Genomic DNA, 12,570 nt, shown 5'->3' with positions numbered 1-12,570 from the left:
GGGTCATTTCTCACTTCGGGTTCGAAGTGTCCAGTATTATCTCGGTTACGGCCGAAATCGGTTCAGGAGCGTTACGTGGAGGTGTGTGGCAGGGTCCATGGAGTGGTCATCCACCATCGTCAGGATTCGGTGGTTTTAGTCTTGGTGTTTGGGATAGCTTTTGGAAGCATCAAGGGAAGTGGTCTATCACTGAAGAGGTTCCTATGAGCATTAGTTATTTAGACCTTAAGGACGTCAGTTTGAGCTCAGGGGATTATCAGTATTAGGGATGCAGAAAGTGTGCATCTAGTATTCGGTAATCGTGCATCTAGTATTAGGTGTTGGTGGCTAGTGTGCCTATCGTGTAAGGGAGAAAAGAATGAGGATCCTGCAAGTCGTGCAAATTTTAAGGATTTAGTCAAATCTAAGTGGGGGAGAATCGCCCAAGGATTCAAAAGCAGAATCGGTTTTGAAACTGGGATAAGTTTCGCTTTCATGCCAGGAAGCAAGGCAGCCCAAGTAGCTGTGTGGAGTGAGGGTAGTATGAGTTGGAAGTTCGGAAAGCTTGCCAACATTGTGGTCGCGTTCTCATGACGGTTGATAGCAGGTCTTAAGAAATCAGGATGGAGGATTTCAGTCAGGACCTGAGTTTAGCTTAGGATATTAGATCGTGCATGTATGCTCGACCCTGGAAGTGAGTTTGGATTAGTTGGCGGCGAAGGACCAATGGTCAGCAGTTGAGTCAGCATGGGAAATGTTGTAAAACTAAGGGATAGCCGTAGCATTCGCTAGTAGCCAGTCAGTGTGGAAAGTGTTGTACGACTATGGGAGTGGCCCGTAGCATTTACTAGTTGGCAGAACGAGTATAGTAAGACTACGGTGTGGCACATAGCATTAGTCGGCAGATAGTGTAGAAGTGTGGTGAGACTGCGGGGTAGCCCGTAGCATTAGTTGGCTGATAGCGCAGAAGTGTTGTAAGACTATGGGGGTGGCCTGCAGCATTCACTAGTTGGCAGAGCGAGTATAGTAAGACTGTGGGCTGGCCCGTAGCATTAGTTAGTTGATAGCGCAGAAGTATTGTAAGACTATGGGGATGGCCGGCCCGTAGCATTCACTAGTTGGCAGAACGAGTATAGTAAGATTGTGGGGTGGCCCGTAGCATTTGTTAGTTATCCATTAGTATGTAGGTTTAATAAGACTACGGGGTGGCCCGTAACATCCATTAGTGCTCAGTTAATATGGAAGCATGTAACGCCCGGGTTTCGGGGCTAAGCATTTTTAGACAATATAATAGTCTAGGTCAACTATTGTAACTCTTTTTGAAGTAATAAAGATGAAATATTTGAATACTATATGAATTATGTGTATTTGTGTGCTTATTACTTAAATTATGAAGGTATAATTAATAAAGAATAAAAATAAGCGTCAAAATTAAAGTGTGAGATAAGCCCGATATCTTTACATAAAGTTGTAGTGGTTGAAACAAGGATTCTGGGGATATAACGAATGCCAAAATTCGAGTTATAACGAAGAAGTTATGACCCGTCGAAGTTTCGCGACGGAACCGGCACGGCACTGGGAAGCGTAAATAGTGAATTTATGATAAAACGACTTTTAGCCTTAGCGGTCTAAACGAAAGTCATAGAAAACGTTAAACCGAGAGCGTCCATAAAAAGAACGCCCAAATCTGACTTGGTATGACGAAGTTATGATTTTTCGAAGTTTCCGCTTAACAGCGTACAACCCGAAGTTCGAATATTAGATCGAGCGGTTTTTAGCCAACACAACCTAAACAAGAATCGAAGATCTCGTTAATAGTAGCATAACGATAAAAAGACAGACGAAAACGGACGTCGGATGAAGAAGTTATGAATTTTTAACGGACCAATCCTGTCCCAGCTTGTTAAAAATATAACTTTTAAAATAAAGTCAAAATTAGCCGACAGAGTCTAAACGAAAGTTGTGGAGTACGTTCCCGCCTACACGTGTATATAAAGAACGTAGAAAACAGAACGTGTATGCAAAAGTTATGAATTTTAGAAGTCGGGATGTGAATCTGCGAGATATGATGACGTGGCAAGATCTAGGCCGTCGCTTGCTGATCAAGCCTCGCTTCGGATAGACGACACGTCGCCTCGCATTACACCCCGCGTCCGAAGCTGGGTACGCCCGACGTACTTGATATTGTGCGGTCCGAGAGATGGCCACGTAGCCCCACCGAGGCCTCGCCACCTGTGCCTTATCCGAAGTTACGCCCCGCGTAAGCCAAGGACTACGCCCAACGTACGTCCGAGGCTGGAGCCTATAAAAGGGCTGCAAGGGCAGACGACTTCCTTGCACTTTTCCACCTTCTTTCTCACACTAGTTTCTCTATGTACCACCCCTAAACCCCCCCCCCCTAAAGCCTAAGTGAACCCCTTAGCACCCAAAGGAAGCCCCGAGGCTCCCTGAGTCCCGAGAAAAAGGGTCTTTCGGTTTGGAAACGCTGCTCCGAGCAAAGCCCGGTTTTTAAGAAAACCCGCTGTAAGTGAGCTACGCCTATGCAGTTTTTAATATAGCTTTTAAATAATTATAGTAATGTTATTAGGTCCTTAAAATAACTATTTGGGCTATTATTATGAGTTATATTGAGTGTTATTTAATGCTTATATAATAGTAATAATAGCTAGACTATTAATTAGTCGCAGTTAACGTTAAAACTAAACCCTAGTGGTATTGATACTAGGTTTTGGTCGAGGAAAAATTGTTTTGAGATAACGAAGTACTGTCTGAGTACCGAGTCACCACCTAATCAAGTGAGTGCATAGTTACTTTCATCTTACACATAGATATGAAGTATTTTATATAAATTACGTGCTACGTGTGCATATTATCTGTATACTTTCTATCTATGTTGGATGAACGATTTTATACATGTTTTAAATGATTTAAACTGTATATGTATTTTATATCTACAAAATGTGTTGGGTAAAACATGGGTATATGTAATAGTTGTTGTGTGACAAAATAAAATAATCAGAGGCCTTGTTATAGATGTTATTGATGATCCAGTCATCTAGCGGAGTATAGATGACAACCACGGACAATTCTAGATAGTCCAGTGGAACGCTAGCAGGCTCGCAACCTGTAGGTGTTTATTTGAACTGTGTGCTCACCAGAAGTACTCCATCACCCACATGGGTGCCTTATTTGACATGAACTGCTGAGGAACCCCCGAAGCATGTGTCGTCACCCCGATGAAAGTCCTTATACTAGGTCCCTCGTGTTAGATGTTTTAGGGACGTAAAGTGAGGATAACGGGAAAGGGGTAATCGGATTTGTTTGGTTGATGAAAATAATAAATTTATTTATTGTGGGTTGAAAACCCTTTGTGCTCACCAGGCTCCTAAGTCTGACCCACTCAGTTTCTTGTATTATAGGAAGTGGCGCATGAGCATAGATGTTTGGATAAGAGATAAGGGATTATAGGCCTGTAAATACGAAATAATGTAGTAAGGCTTATGTTGTACTTTTTATGCTTATGATCTGCATCGAACATGACATCCCGAGTATTTTAATGAAATATATTTCTATGGAATTGCTTTTGATAAATCTTTATCATATTTTTGTATTGGGACAAATTCGGCAACTCTTTTATTTAAAATGTTACTTCGATTTTCAAACAAGCATAAACAAAATCGGTCTTTTTTGGCCGTGAAAATGGGGATGTCACAGTTGGTATCAGAGCATTAGTTTAAGCGAACTAGGAATTTGTAGGATTTCTAGACTTAAACTTAGAATGCTAAGCGATGATTGTGAGATGTGAGCACTAGTTTATTTTAGGAATTATGCCTAAAATGCTTCTATGTGCTAAGTGCTTTGTGCCTGATATGCTGTTATTTGTTCGGATCTATGGTCTGTTGCCGACCGGATCTGGAAACCTTACGTGTTTAGGATTCTAAACGTACGACTACGATATTAGAACTAACATGTAAACGTTTCGGAGTGATAAGGACGGTTTAAACGACTATCCTAAATAAATATCTAAATTCACCTTATTCGGTGTATAGATCAAAATGGCAAGAACCCGCAGTGGAGCCGAAAATGCAAATGGGAACAGAAACCAACCCCCAGTGATTGAGCAAATAGCGGTTGTGGTAGCCGCTGTTGAGCCAATAACGATGGCCGATGTGCAAGCGATGACCCAGGCGATGTTAGATCGTGAAATGGAGGAAACCAGACGTTTGCTCCAACAGAATCGAGAGGAAGCTACCATACATATCGAACAGCCGAGTTGAATGAAGGGCAGTCTGAGGAGGGGACCTACAGTGGGACCGTTGGTCAAGTCAACCCACCAATAGTTCGACAAAACAACCAAGATAACGCAGGCGAGAAGAATGGATGCAAGTACAAGGACTTTCTGACTTGCAAGCCATCAAACTTCTCTAGAAAGGAAGATCCGATCAGGGTCATGGATTGGATCTCGGAAATGGAGTTAGCTTTCATGACGTGTGGTTGCAGAGGCAAACTACAGACTACAGTTGTTGTACGTCAATTCTAAGGGGGCACTGTGCGTTGGTGGAACACCCTGGGGAAGAACTTGAGCCCCAATGAGCCCCTGCATCTGACGTGGGCGGAGTTTTTAGTACAATTCAAGCGCAAGTACTGCTCAGCCCAAAACCTTCTCGAGCTAGAGAACCAGTTCCTAACCCTGAAGAAAGGAAGCATGTCCATTGATGAGTACACTAACAACTTCACGGAGAAAATGGAGTTTGCCTTGCGTCTTGTTCCGGATGAATTAACAAAGATCGACAAGTACGCTAAGGGACTCCCACGGGAGTATGCGGTGCCGGTACGGCAGGCACATACTCTGGAGGCGGCTATCTGGGCTGCCAAGTCTGTGGAGGAGATGATCAAGGGAAGAGCTGCCAGCAAGGTTGAGGTTGGCGAGAAAAGGAAGTTCGAGGGGTCTGCTAAACCCAACACTAAGAAGAGCAAGTTCAGTTCAAAGAAGTTCGGGGGATGAGGAAATGAATCGAAATGGTGCGAGATGTGCAAGAAGAAGCACTCGGGAAAATGTAGCGAGGAAGTGACCTGCTACAAGTGTGGGAAAACGGGGCACTATGCAAATAAGTGCACCATCAACAAGAGGGTGTGCTACGAGTGCCGTGAAGAAGGGCACATTGCTAAGGATTGCCCAAAGAAGAAAGATGCGGCAAGGCCCAATATTCCACCAAAGCCAAAGGCGAGAGCCTTCCAGATGACGCTCGAGGCTGCGAAGGAGGCAGCAGACGTCGCTTCAGGTACCTTTCTTGTAAATGGTTTGCCTGCCAATATACTATTTGATTCCGGAGCCAACTACTCCTTTGTGTCGCATAAATTTGGTGGGAAATTAGCATTGCCTGTAGAAAAACTTGGTAACGCCCAAATTGTGGAAGTTGCCAGTGGCAAGTTCATACCTGTTAGTAACCGTATTAGGAACATCGTCATCGACGTAAACGAAAACGAATTCCACGAAGAGCTATTGCTCATAGAGTTGAACGGTTTTGACATCGTTTTGGGAATGGATTGGCTTAGCGCCAACCATGTTGAGATTCGATGCCGAAAGAAGATAGTAAGGGTAAACCCACCCGGAAAAGAGTCATTTATGGAATACGGGGACAAACGCCGAGTAAATTATGGAATCATCTCCCTGATGAAATCCGGAAAAAGTTTGTCCAAGGGATGTGCATTATACTTGGTATTCGTTATCGATGCTAAGAAGGGAAAGAAGGAGGTGCAGAGTATACCAGTCGTGTGTGATTATCCGGAAGTCTTTCCCGAAGATCTTCCTGGATTACCACCTGATAGACAAGTGGAGTTTCGTATAGACTTGTTACCAGGAACGAAACCGATAGCAAAGGCACCATACCGATTAGCACCGACGGAGATGAAGGAGATTATGACGCAACTTCAAGAGTTGTTGGACAACGGTTTCATTCGACCTAGTTCATCACCCTGGGGAGCTCCGGTGCTATTCGTGAAGAAGAAAGATGGAAGCATGCGAATGTGCATAGACTACAGAGAGCTGAACAAGGCAACGTTAAAGAATAAGTACCCATTGCCGAGGATTGATGACCTATTCGATCAGCTACAAGGTTTGAGCTATTTCTCAAAGATCGATCTTAGGTCAGGATATCATCAGCTAAAAGTGAGAGAGCAAGATATCGAGAAAACTGCATTCAGAATGAGATATGGACACTACGAGTTCTTGGTTATGCCGTTTGGACTAACCAATGCTCCAGCAGCGTTCATGGATTTGATGAATAGGGTTTGTAAACCATTCCTCGACAAATCCGTGATAGTATTCATAGATGACATTCTCATTTACTCGAGAAGCCAGGAGGAGCATGGCCAACATCTACGAGAGGTGTTGGAAGTCTTGAAGAAGGAGAAGCTTTACGCTAAGTTCTCCAAATGTGATTTTTGGATCCGAGAAGTCCAATTCTTGGGTCATGTGGTTAACCAGGAGGGAATAATGGTTTACCCAGCAAAAATCTAAGCTGGGATGAAGTGGGAATGACCGAAACGTCTGTGACACCAGTCAAAGTTTGGTCAAAAATTAATTGATCAATAATCATAATTGGGATGAACCAAGTGGTAGAGTTTGTAACAAGGTTTCCAAAAACATAAAGAACACTGAAATCCGAGTTATAACGAAGAAGTTATGACCAATCGAAAATCCGCGGTAAAACCGGCAAAACACTGTTCAGTGTAAAAAGCGAATTTTCGATAAAATGATTTTTAGCCTTAACAATCTAAATGAAACTTGTAGAATATGTTAAACCGAGAACGTTCATAAAAAGAACGTGAAATCCGACTTCGTATGAGGAAGTTATGATTTTTCGAAGTTTCGGTTTAGCAGTAGACAGCTAAAAATTCGAAATATAAATCGATCGATATTTAGCTGACGCAACTTAAACGAGAATCGAAGGTCTCGTCAAAGGTAGCATAACGGTAAAAAGACAGACAAAAACGGACGTCGTATGAAGAAGTTATGAATTTTTAACGGATTCCCGTCCCGGTCTGTTTAAAATAATAATATTAAAAATAAAGTCAAAATTAGCCGACGAAGTCTAGAAGAAAGTCGTAGAGTATGATTTTTCCTATGCGTGCATGTAAAAAACGCCAAAAACGGAGCTCGTATACGAAAGTTATGATTTTCGCAAGTTTTGGCACAAAAATAAAGAAAAAAAAAACTGGGCAATTTCGCATGTGACACGTCACCTCGCACGTGGCAGCTGCTGAGTGGACCGAAGCCATGCGTAGCACCTCCTGATTGGACCGCAGCCGAGGTCCACTAAGAAGCGAACAGCTTCGCATGAGATGCCCCGGAGACACCCCTCGGACACCCTCCTTCGCACGTGTCCTCCTTCTATTGGACCGAAGTCCGGTCCAATCCGAGCCAGCCAGCAGCGAGCCTCCGGTCCGAAGAAGCCCCCTCCCTTCACCATCTCTCCGATGCGTGGCAGCCTCGTATAGGCTCGGGTCCGAACCTTCGGACTATATAAAGCATGCGAGGGTTCCAGATTGTTTTACACTTTTCACCCCAATTTTCATTCTCTTTCACATTTTCCACTTCCATAAACTCATATACAACCCCTAAAGCCCCGATATCATGTCTTGAACCCTAAGCATGCCTCGAAGCCTCGAGATTCCCGAGAAGTAACCTCTCTCCTGTCGAAACTCTGCCCAATTTGAGCCGGTTTCTCGTTAAATAAACTCTTTACGGGAAACGAAACGCTGCCCGAATCACCGCTTATCAAAGTGAGTTCATACCCCTATAATATACCTTTTTAAATGGTTTTATATGCTTTTTAGGGAGGGGGGGAATACAAGTTTAACACAATATTAAATTGTGTTAATAACTGTATGTGATAATAATCACACAAAGAATTTCCGTATGCTTTTAAGAATTACCAAATACTTTCAAAATAACGTGAAGCCATGTTAAATCTTTAAAGTCATGTAAAAACTCCGTTAAATTCTTTGAAATTTTTTTATAAACTATTTCAAATTATAAATGCCAAAATCATGTTTATATATGTATAAATATAGAAATAAGATTTGAAGGGCTTAAGACTAATAAATTATCCTATATCCTTTTCCTTGTTTGGATGTGGAATTAGGGTTGTATTGTTTGTCCGAAGGTCGTTTCCTTCTTAATTATATACATATTATACATATATGAGTACAAAAGGTTACTCCTTTTGGTATCACCACCTTTGTATCAGGCTGAGCAAAGGTGTTCATCCATGAGAAACCATGCTAATCAGATAGAACATATAAATTATAATAGATATAATTTATGATTCAAAGCTAAAGATACAAGTATGATTCAAGACTGTATACTTTCCAAGGAAATTACCAAAATTCATTCAACTATACCAAGATATGTATAATACCTTTAATATACGAACAACATATTAAAGAAGTAAAGATACATCATACCTAGTTTGCATTAACAAAGGTACGATATAGAGTATCAGGGTTAGCAAACACGTGGTAATGCCGGGTTTGCATTAGCGAAGGTACGATACAGAGTACCCGAGTTAGCAAACTCGAGGTAATAATACATCTTACCGGGTTTGCATTAACCAAGGGTACGATACAAAGTACCAGAGTTAGCATTCATCGGGTAAGAATAATAATACATCGGAAATCTCGTTGAAACAATAAATTTGTGAGACCCTTCACGGTGTACTTATCTAAGTACGACCTTTTTAAGTCCTGAACTATTAGCCAGAATCTCTTGTAGGGATAATAGAATACTCTCCATGATTAATACTAAGGTTTTTACTGTAGAACATATATAACTAAGAATACTTTTACAAATGAAACGGTTTATTGGATTAAACCACTTATACAAAGGAAACGGTTTATGGAATTAAACCACTTATCAAATGAAACTTAGTCATCCAAACTTTGTAAACTAGTATAACATAAAAGACCTTTAGTTGTTAATTCTATAATTCCTTAGTTATTACATCAGAGTTGTACATAAGTAATGTCCGATTGATAGTGAAATGTGTGACTTCCGCCTTACTTCCTGTTCCTTGTTTGGTTGTGGGCTTAGAGCAGATACACCCATTTAACTGTCAATTCAATATTATGTTATGTATAATCAATATAAACTAGGTAATTACAGAGGGAAACTATTGAGGTTATCAGTTAATCACCTCAGGAGATATAGGATTTCGTGGAGAAACCAGTGAACTTATTCAAAGAACCTAGGGTATAATTAAGAGAACTTAAACACTTATGAACTCACCAGCTTAAATGCTGATCTACTCTTTTCAAATAATTTGTATTCTCAGGAATCGAGTAGACAGGTACACTCCAGAAGCTTTTGAGAAGACTACCTAGTACCGTACTGCGACTCTTGTCTTCTGCCGTACCTACTTTAGTGTTTGAATATGTAATGTTTGAACACTTATGTAAAACTTATACTTATTAATGCAATGGTTGTTTGTACTTTGATTACTATATTGCATGTGTTGTGATACTTACCTAAAGTCCTCCGCCCCCGAACATTTCCGCCGTTCTGGTTTGGGGGTGCGACAGATTGGTATCAGAGCAGTGTTTATAGTGAACTCAGTATATCAGTCATAAAAGATATACAACTATAAACCCATTGGGATAAAAACACTCTGACCAAGAGTTATACTTTAAAAATATATTAATATTTTATAAAAGTATAAGTACATGCAGAATATATATACTAGAATGAGTATCACAAGAAGAACAAAACAAAAGTATTTGGATGTTGGACATTGCAGTTAAAGCTAGACAGTGACGTAATCATATCTGGGATCAATATAGCCTGATCAACTATATTCGTCCGAGGTATGACCAACACGTGTTTGGGAGTGATTGTGGTGTTGCAACTGGTCTAAAACTTACCTAAGTACGAGAAGAATTCTAGAACCAAACATAAAGACTAAAATACTATGGGAGTATTTTAGGATGCTATAACAAGAAAACTGAAAACTTGTTAAGTTCTTGTATCTAGAAGTCCAAGAATCAAACTCATAACTAAAATAACATGGAGGTATGTTACATACCTCTGGGGAAATGTTAAAAAAATCTTTTCTGATAAGTCTATAATTACTAAGTGGATACATTAAGGTTATATATAGCCAAGATTTTATAGACTTAGAATAGGTGATTTTCACTCTACTTCCTTTTCCTTGTTTGGATGTGATTTTAGAGTAGGATTACTTATTCAAAGGTCTATTTGATCTGGATTATATATAATCAGTACACACCATGTTATTATAGAAGGACCAGAAAGAATCACCTTCGTAAAAATTCAAATTTTCTCATAGATTCTTTAGACATTCCCATTATCGTATAAACCCGTTAGATAAACATAGTTACTCCAACAATCAAGAGAAGAGTCAAGGAGGATCCAACAGAACTTCTTTAGGAGAATCCCAAGAAGAAACATAGGAGAAGTAAACAAACTATAGAAATCATTTAGTGCCTTTACCCTATTAAGGACACCAATGAGATATTCGCATGAACTTCCGAGATTCAAAATCTTCATTACGAAGTAATGGGGGTCAGTGTCAGAGTCGGAAGTAAGACAGCCTGGGAATTCAATATACCTATAGAGGAGAAGGACACCCTATAGATACCAGGAGAGAACAAATCATTACCAGCTAGAATAGAACAAAGGGAAACCACACATGATTCATGTGAAGTGTTCGAGCACCTTTTCATCTAAGTAATAACTAGTAAATCGGTTCAACCTAGTGAGTTAGTGATTTCATTACTCACATTAGGTTTGGAGCTTATCCTCTTTTCCTGTCATGGCTAATAACAATAAATCAGATCACGCAATCTTAATTGATAGTGAGTACTTCTCAAATTCATAAGTCTATTTTATGTAGACACTGTTATGAATTATTTTCGAATATTTTCGAAAATTGGGAAACGATATCCAACAAACAAAGGTAACTTAGTTTGGATAATACTCGGTTCCTAACCATTCTAGAAACTTATTCTTGTTCCTCACCAAGACTGCATCATAGGGATGCAGGTCGAATCATTGAGAACAATATAACAAAACAAAAGATTAATACGTAGATACAAATGGTTAGAATACATCTAAAGACACGATAGTCGCTCACGAATTCATTTTCTTATCATGTAACAGAATCATGTCTCTAAAGAAGTGTAAGCAACCCACCAGCGAAACACCAATCCTTCAGATAGATGCGGCTATGTTTCAAGCTGCGGTCACAACAGCTGTAGCACCTGTCATGGCACACCTGAATGCTAACAATACAAATGTTAGTAGTAATACTATCGGTAACCCCAATAGTGGTGATGGCCAAGTACAGCCACAAGCACCTACCTGTAAGAATACCTCGAACCTTAAGCCTAATATCCTTAAACGAAAGCTTGAAAACAAGGAAGGGAGTTGTTCAACTCAAGAACCTAGCAGAGGGCAATGAACTGGGGCAGTCGATACCCCCATCAGCCCTGTTATTCTAGCACCAACCAAGCCGTACTTAGGAAACCTCCCACACTACAGCAAGTGCAACTACCATCATCATGGAGTTTGCCGAGAGCTGCATTGCAATAGATGCAACATGAACGAGCATACCGCCCGCATCTGTAGAACTCCGGTCGAGTTCATCACTTCAACTGCGAATGTTGGAACCATTCCCATATGTCACCTTTGTGGCGAAATAGGACATTACAAGAGGGATTGTCCAACAGAGAAGAACGACGGGGGAGCAGGAGAATTTTGATCCCAATACATAGGAAAGCATCAAAGAACCCTGCTATATTTTGATACGCTTCCAAACCCCGATAATTATCTATAATTACTCTTCCGTTCAAATAAAATCATAACACTTATATAAAAATTTGAAACCCTAACAGGTAAGCTATGATAACTTAGTGTATACATAAGGGTCATTTATAATTAAGATTTGTAGACTTAGAGTGATTAATCCCGCCTCATTTCCTGTTCCTTGTTTGGTTGTGGATTTAGGGCAGGGTTGCTCAGTCAAAGGTCTTACCAATCTTAATTATACACGACTTGTATACACCAAGCGATTATAGAGAGACCTAGTAAGGATCGTTCCATGAAAGTTCATAATTTCAAATTATCAGAACCCTCGTATTGGTAGTACCCACCAATTTCGAATCAAAAGGGGTTCGGAGCGATAATAACATAATAAAACTCGAAACGCTGAGAACTTAGGTACATAGGATATCATCCTAGTAAGCATTCGTCCCAGAACGACTTATTATCTATTTCATCGAGAAAATTCCGACATCCTCATTCGACATGGTTTGGCCTGGCCCTTACCATGTGAAAATTCTTATGCTGTATAAGAGAACTTTTTCCTTAATCAGCCGTAAGATGAAATTCTTTTAATCCATAACACAAAACCCTTAGGTTGTCTCTCGTTTTAAAACTTCAGAAGTACCCATGCGAAGAGTACCCCGCCATTCTAGCCAACTCAATAGACAGGAAACTTCAAACGAAAAGCACCGAAGTAGTCTTAGAAGTCAGTAACTACCGAAGTACCTCAATAGATCTCGTAGGAAAAT

Source organism: Lactuca virosa, chromosome 4 (assembly GCF_052849685.1).
Source record: "Lactuca virosa cultivar CGN04683 chromosome 4, Lactuca_virosa_CGN04683_v6, whole genome shotgun sequence".
Classification (NCBI taxonomy): Eukaryota; Viridiplantae; Streptophyta; class Magnoliopsida; order Asterales; family Asteraceae; genus Lactuca; species Lactuca virosa.
The sequence above is the reverse complement of the archived record's forward strand: the minus strand, read 5'-3'. Positions refer to the sequence as shown.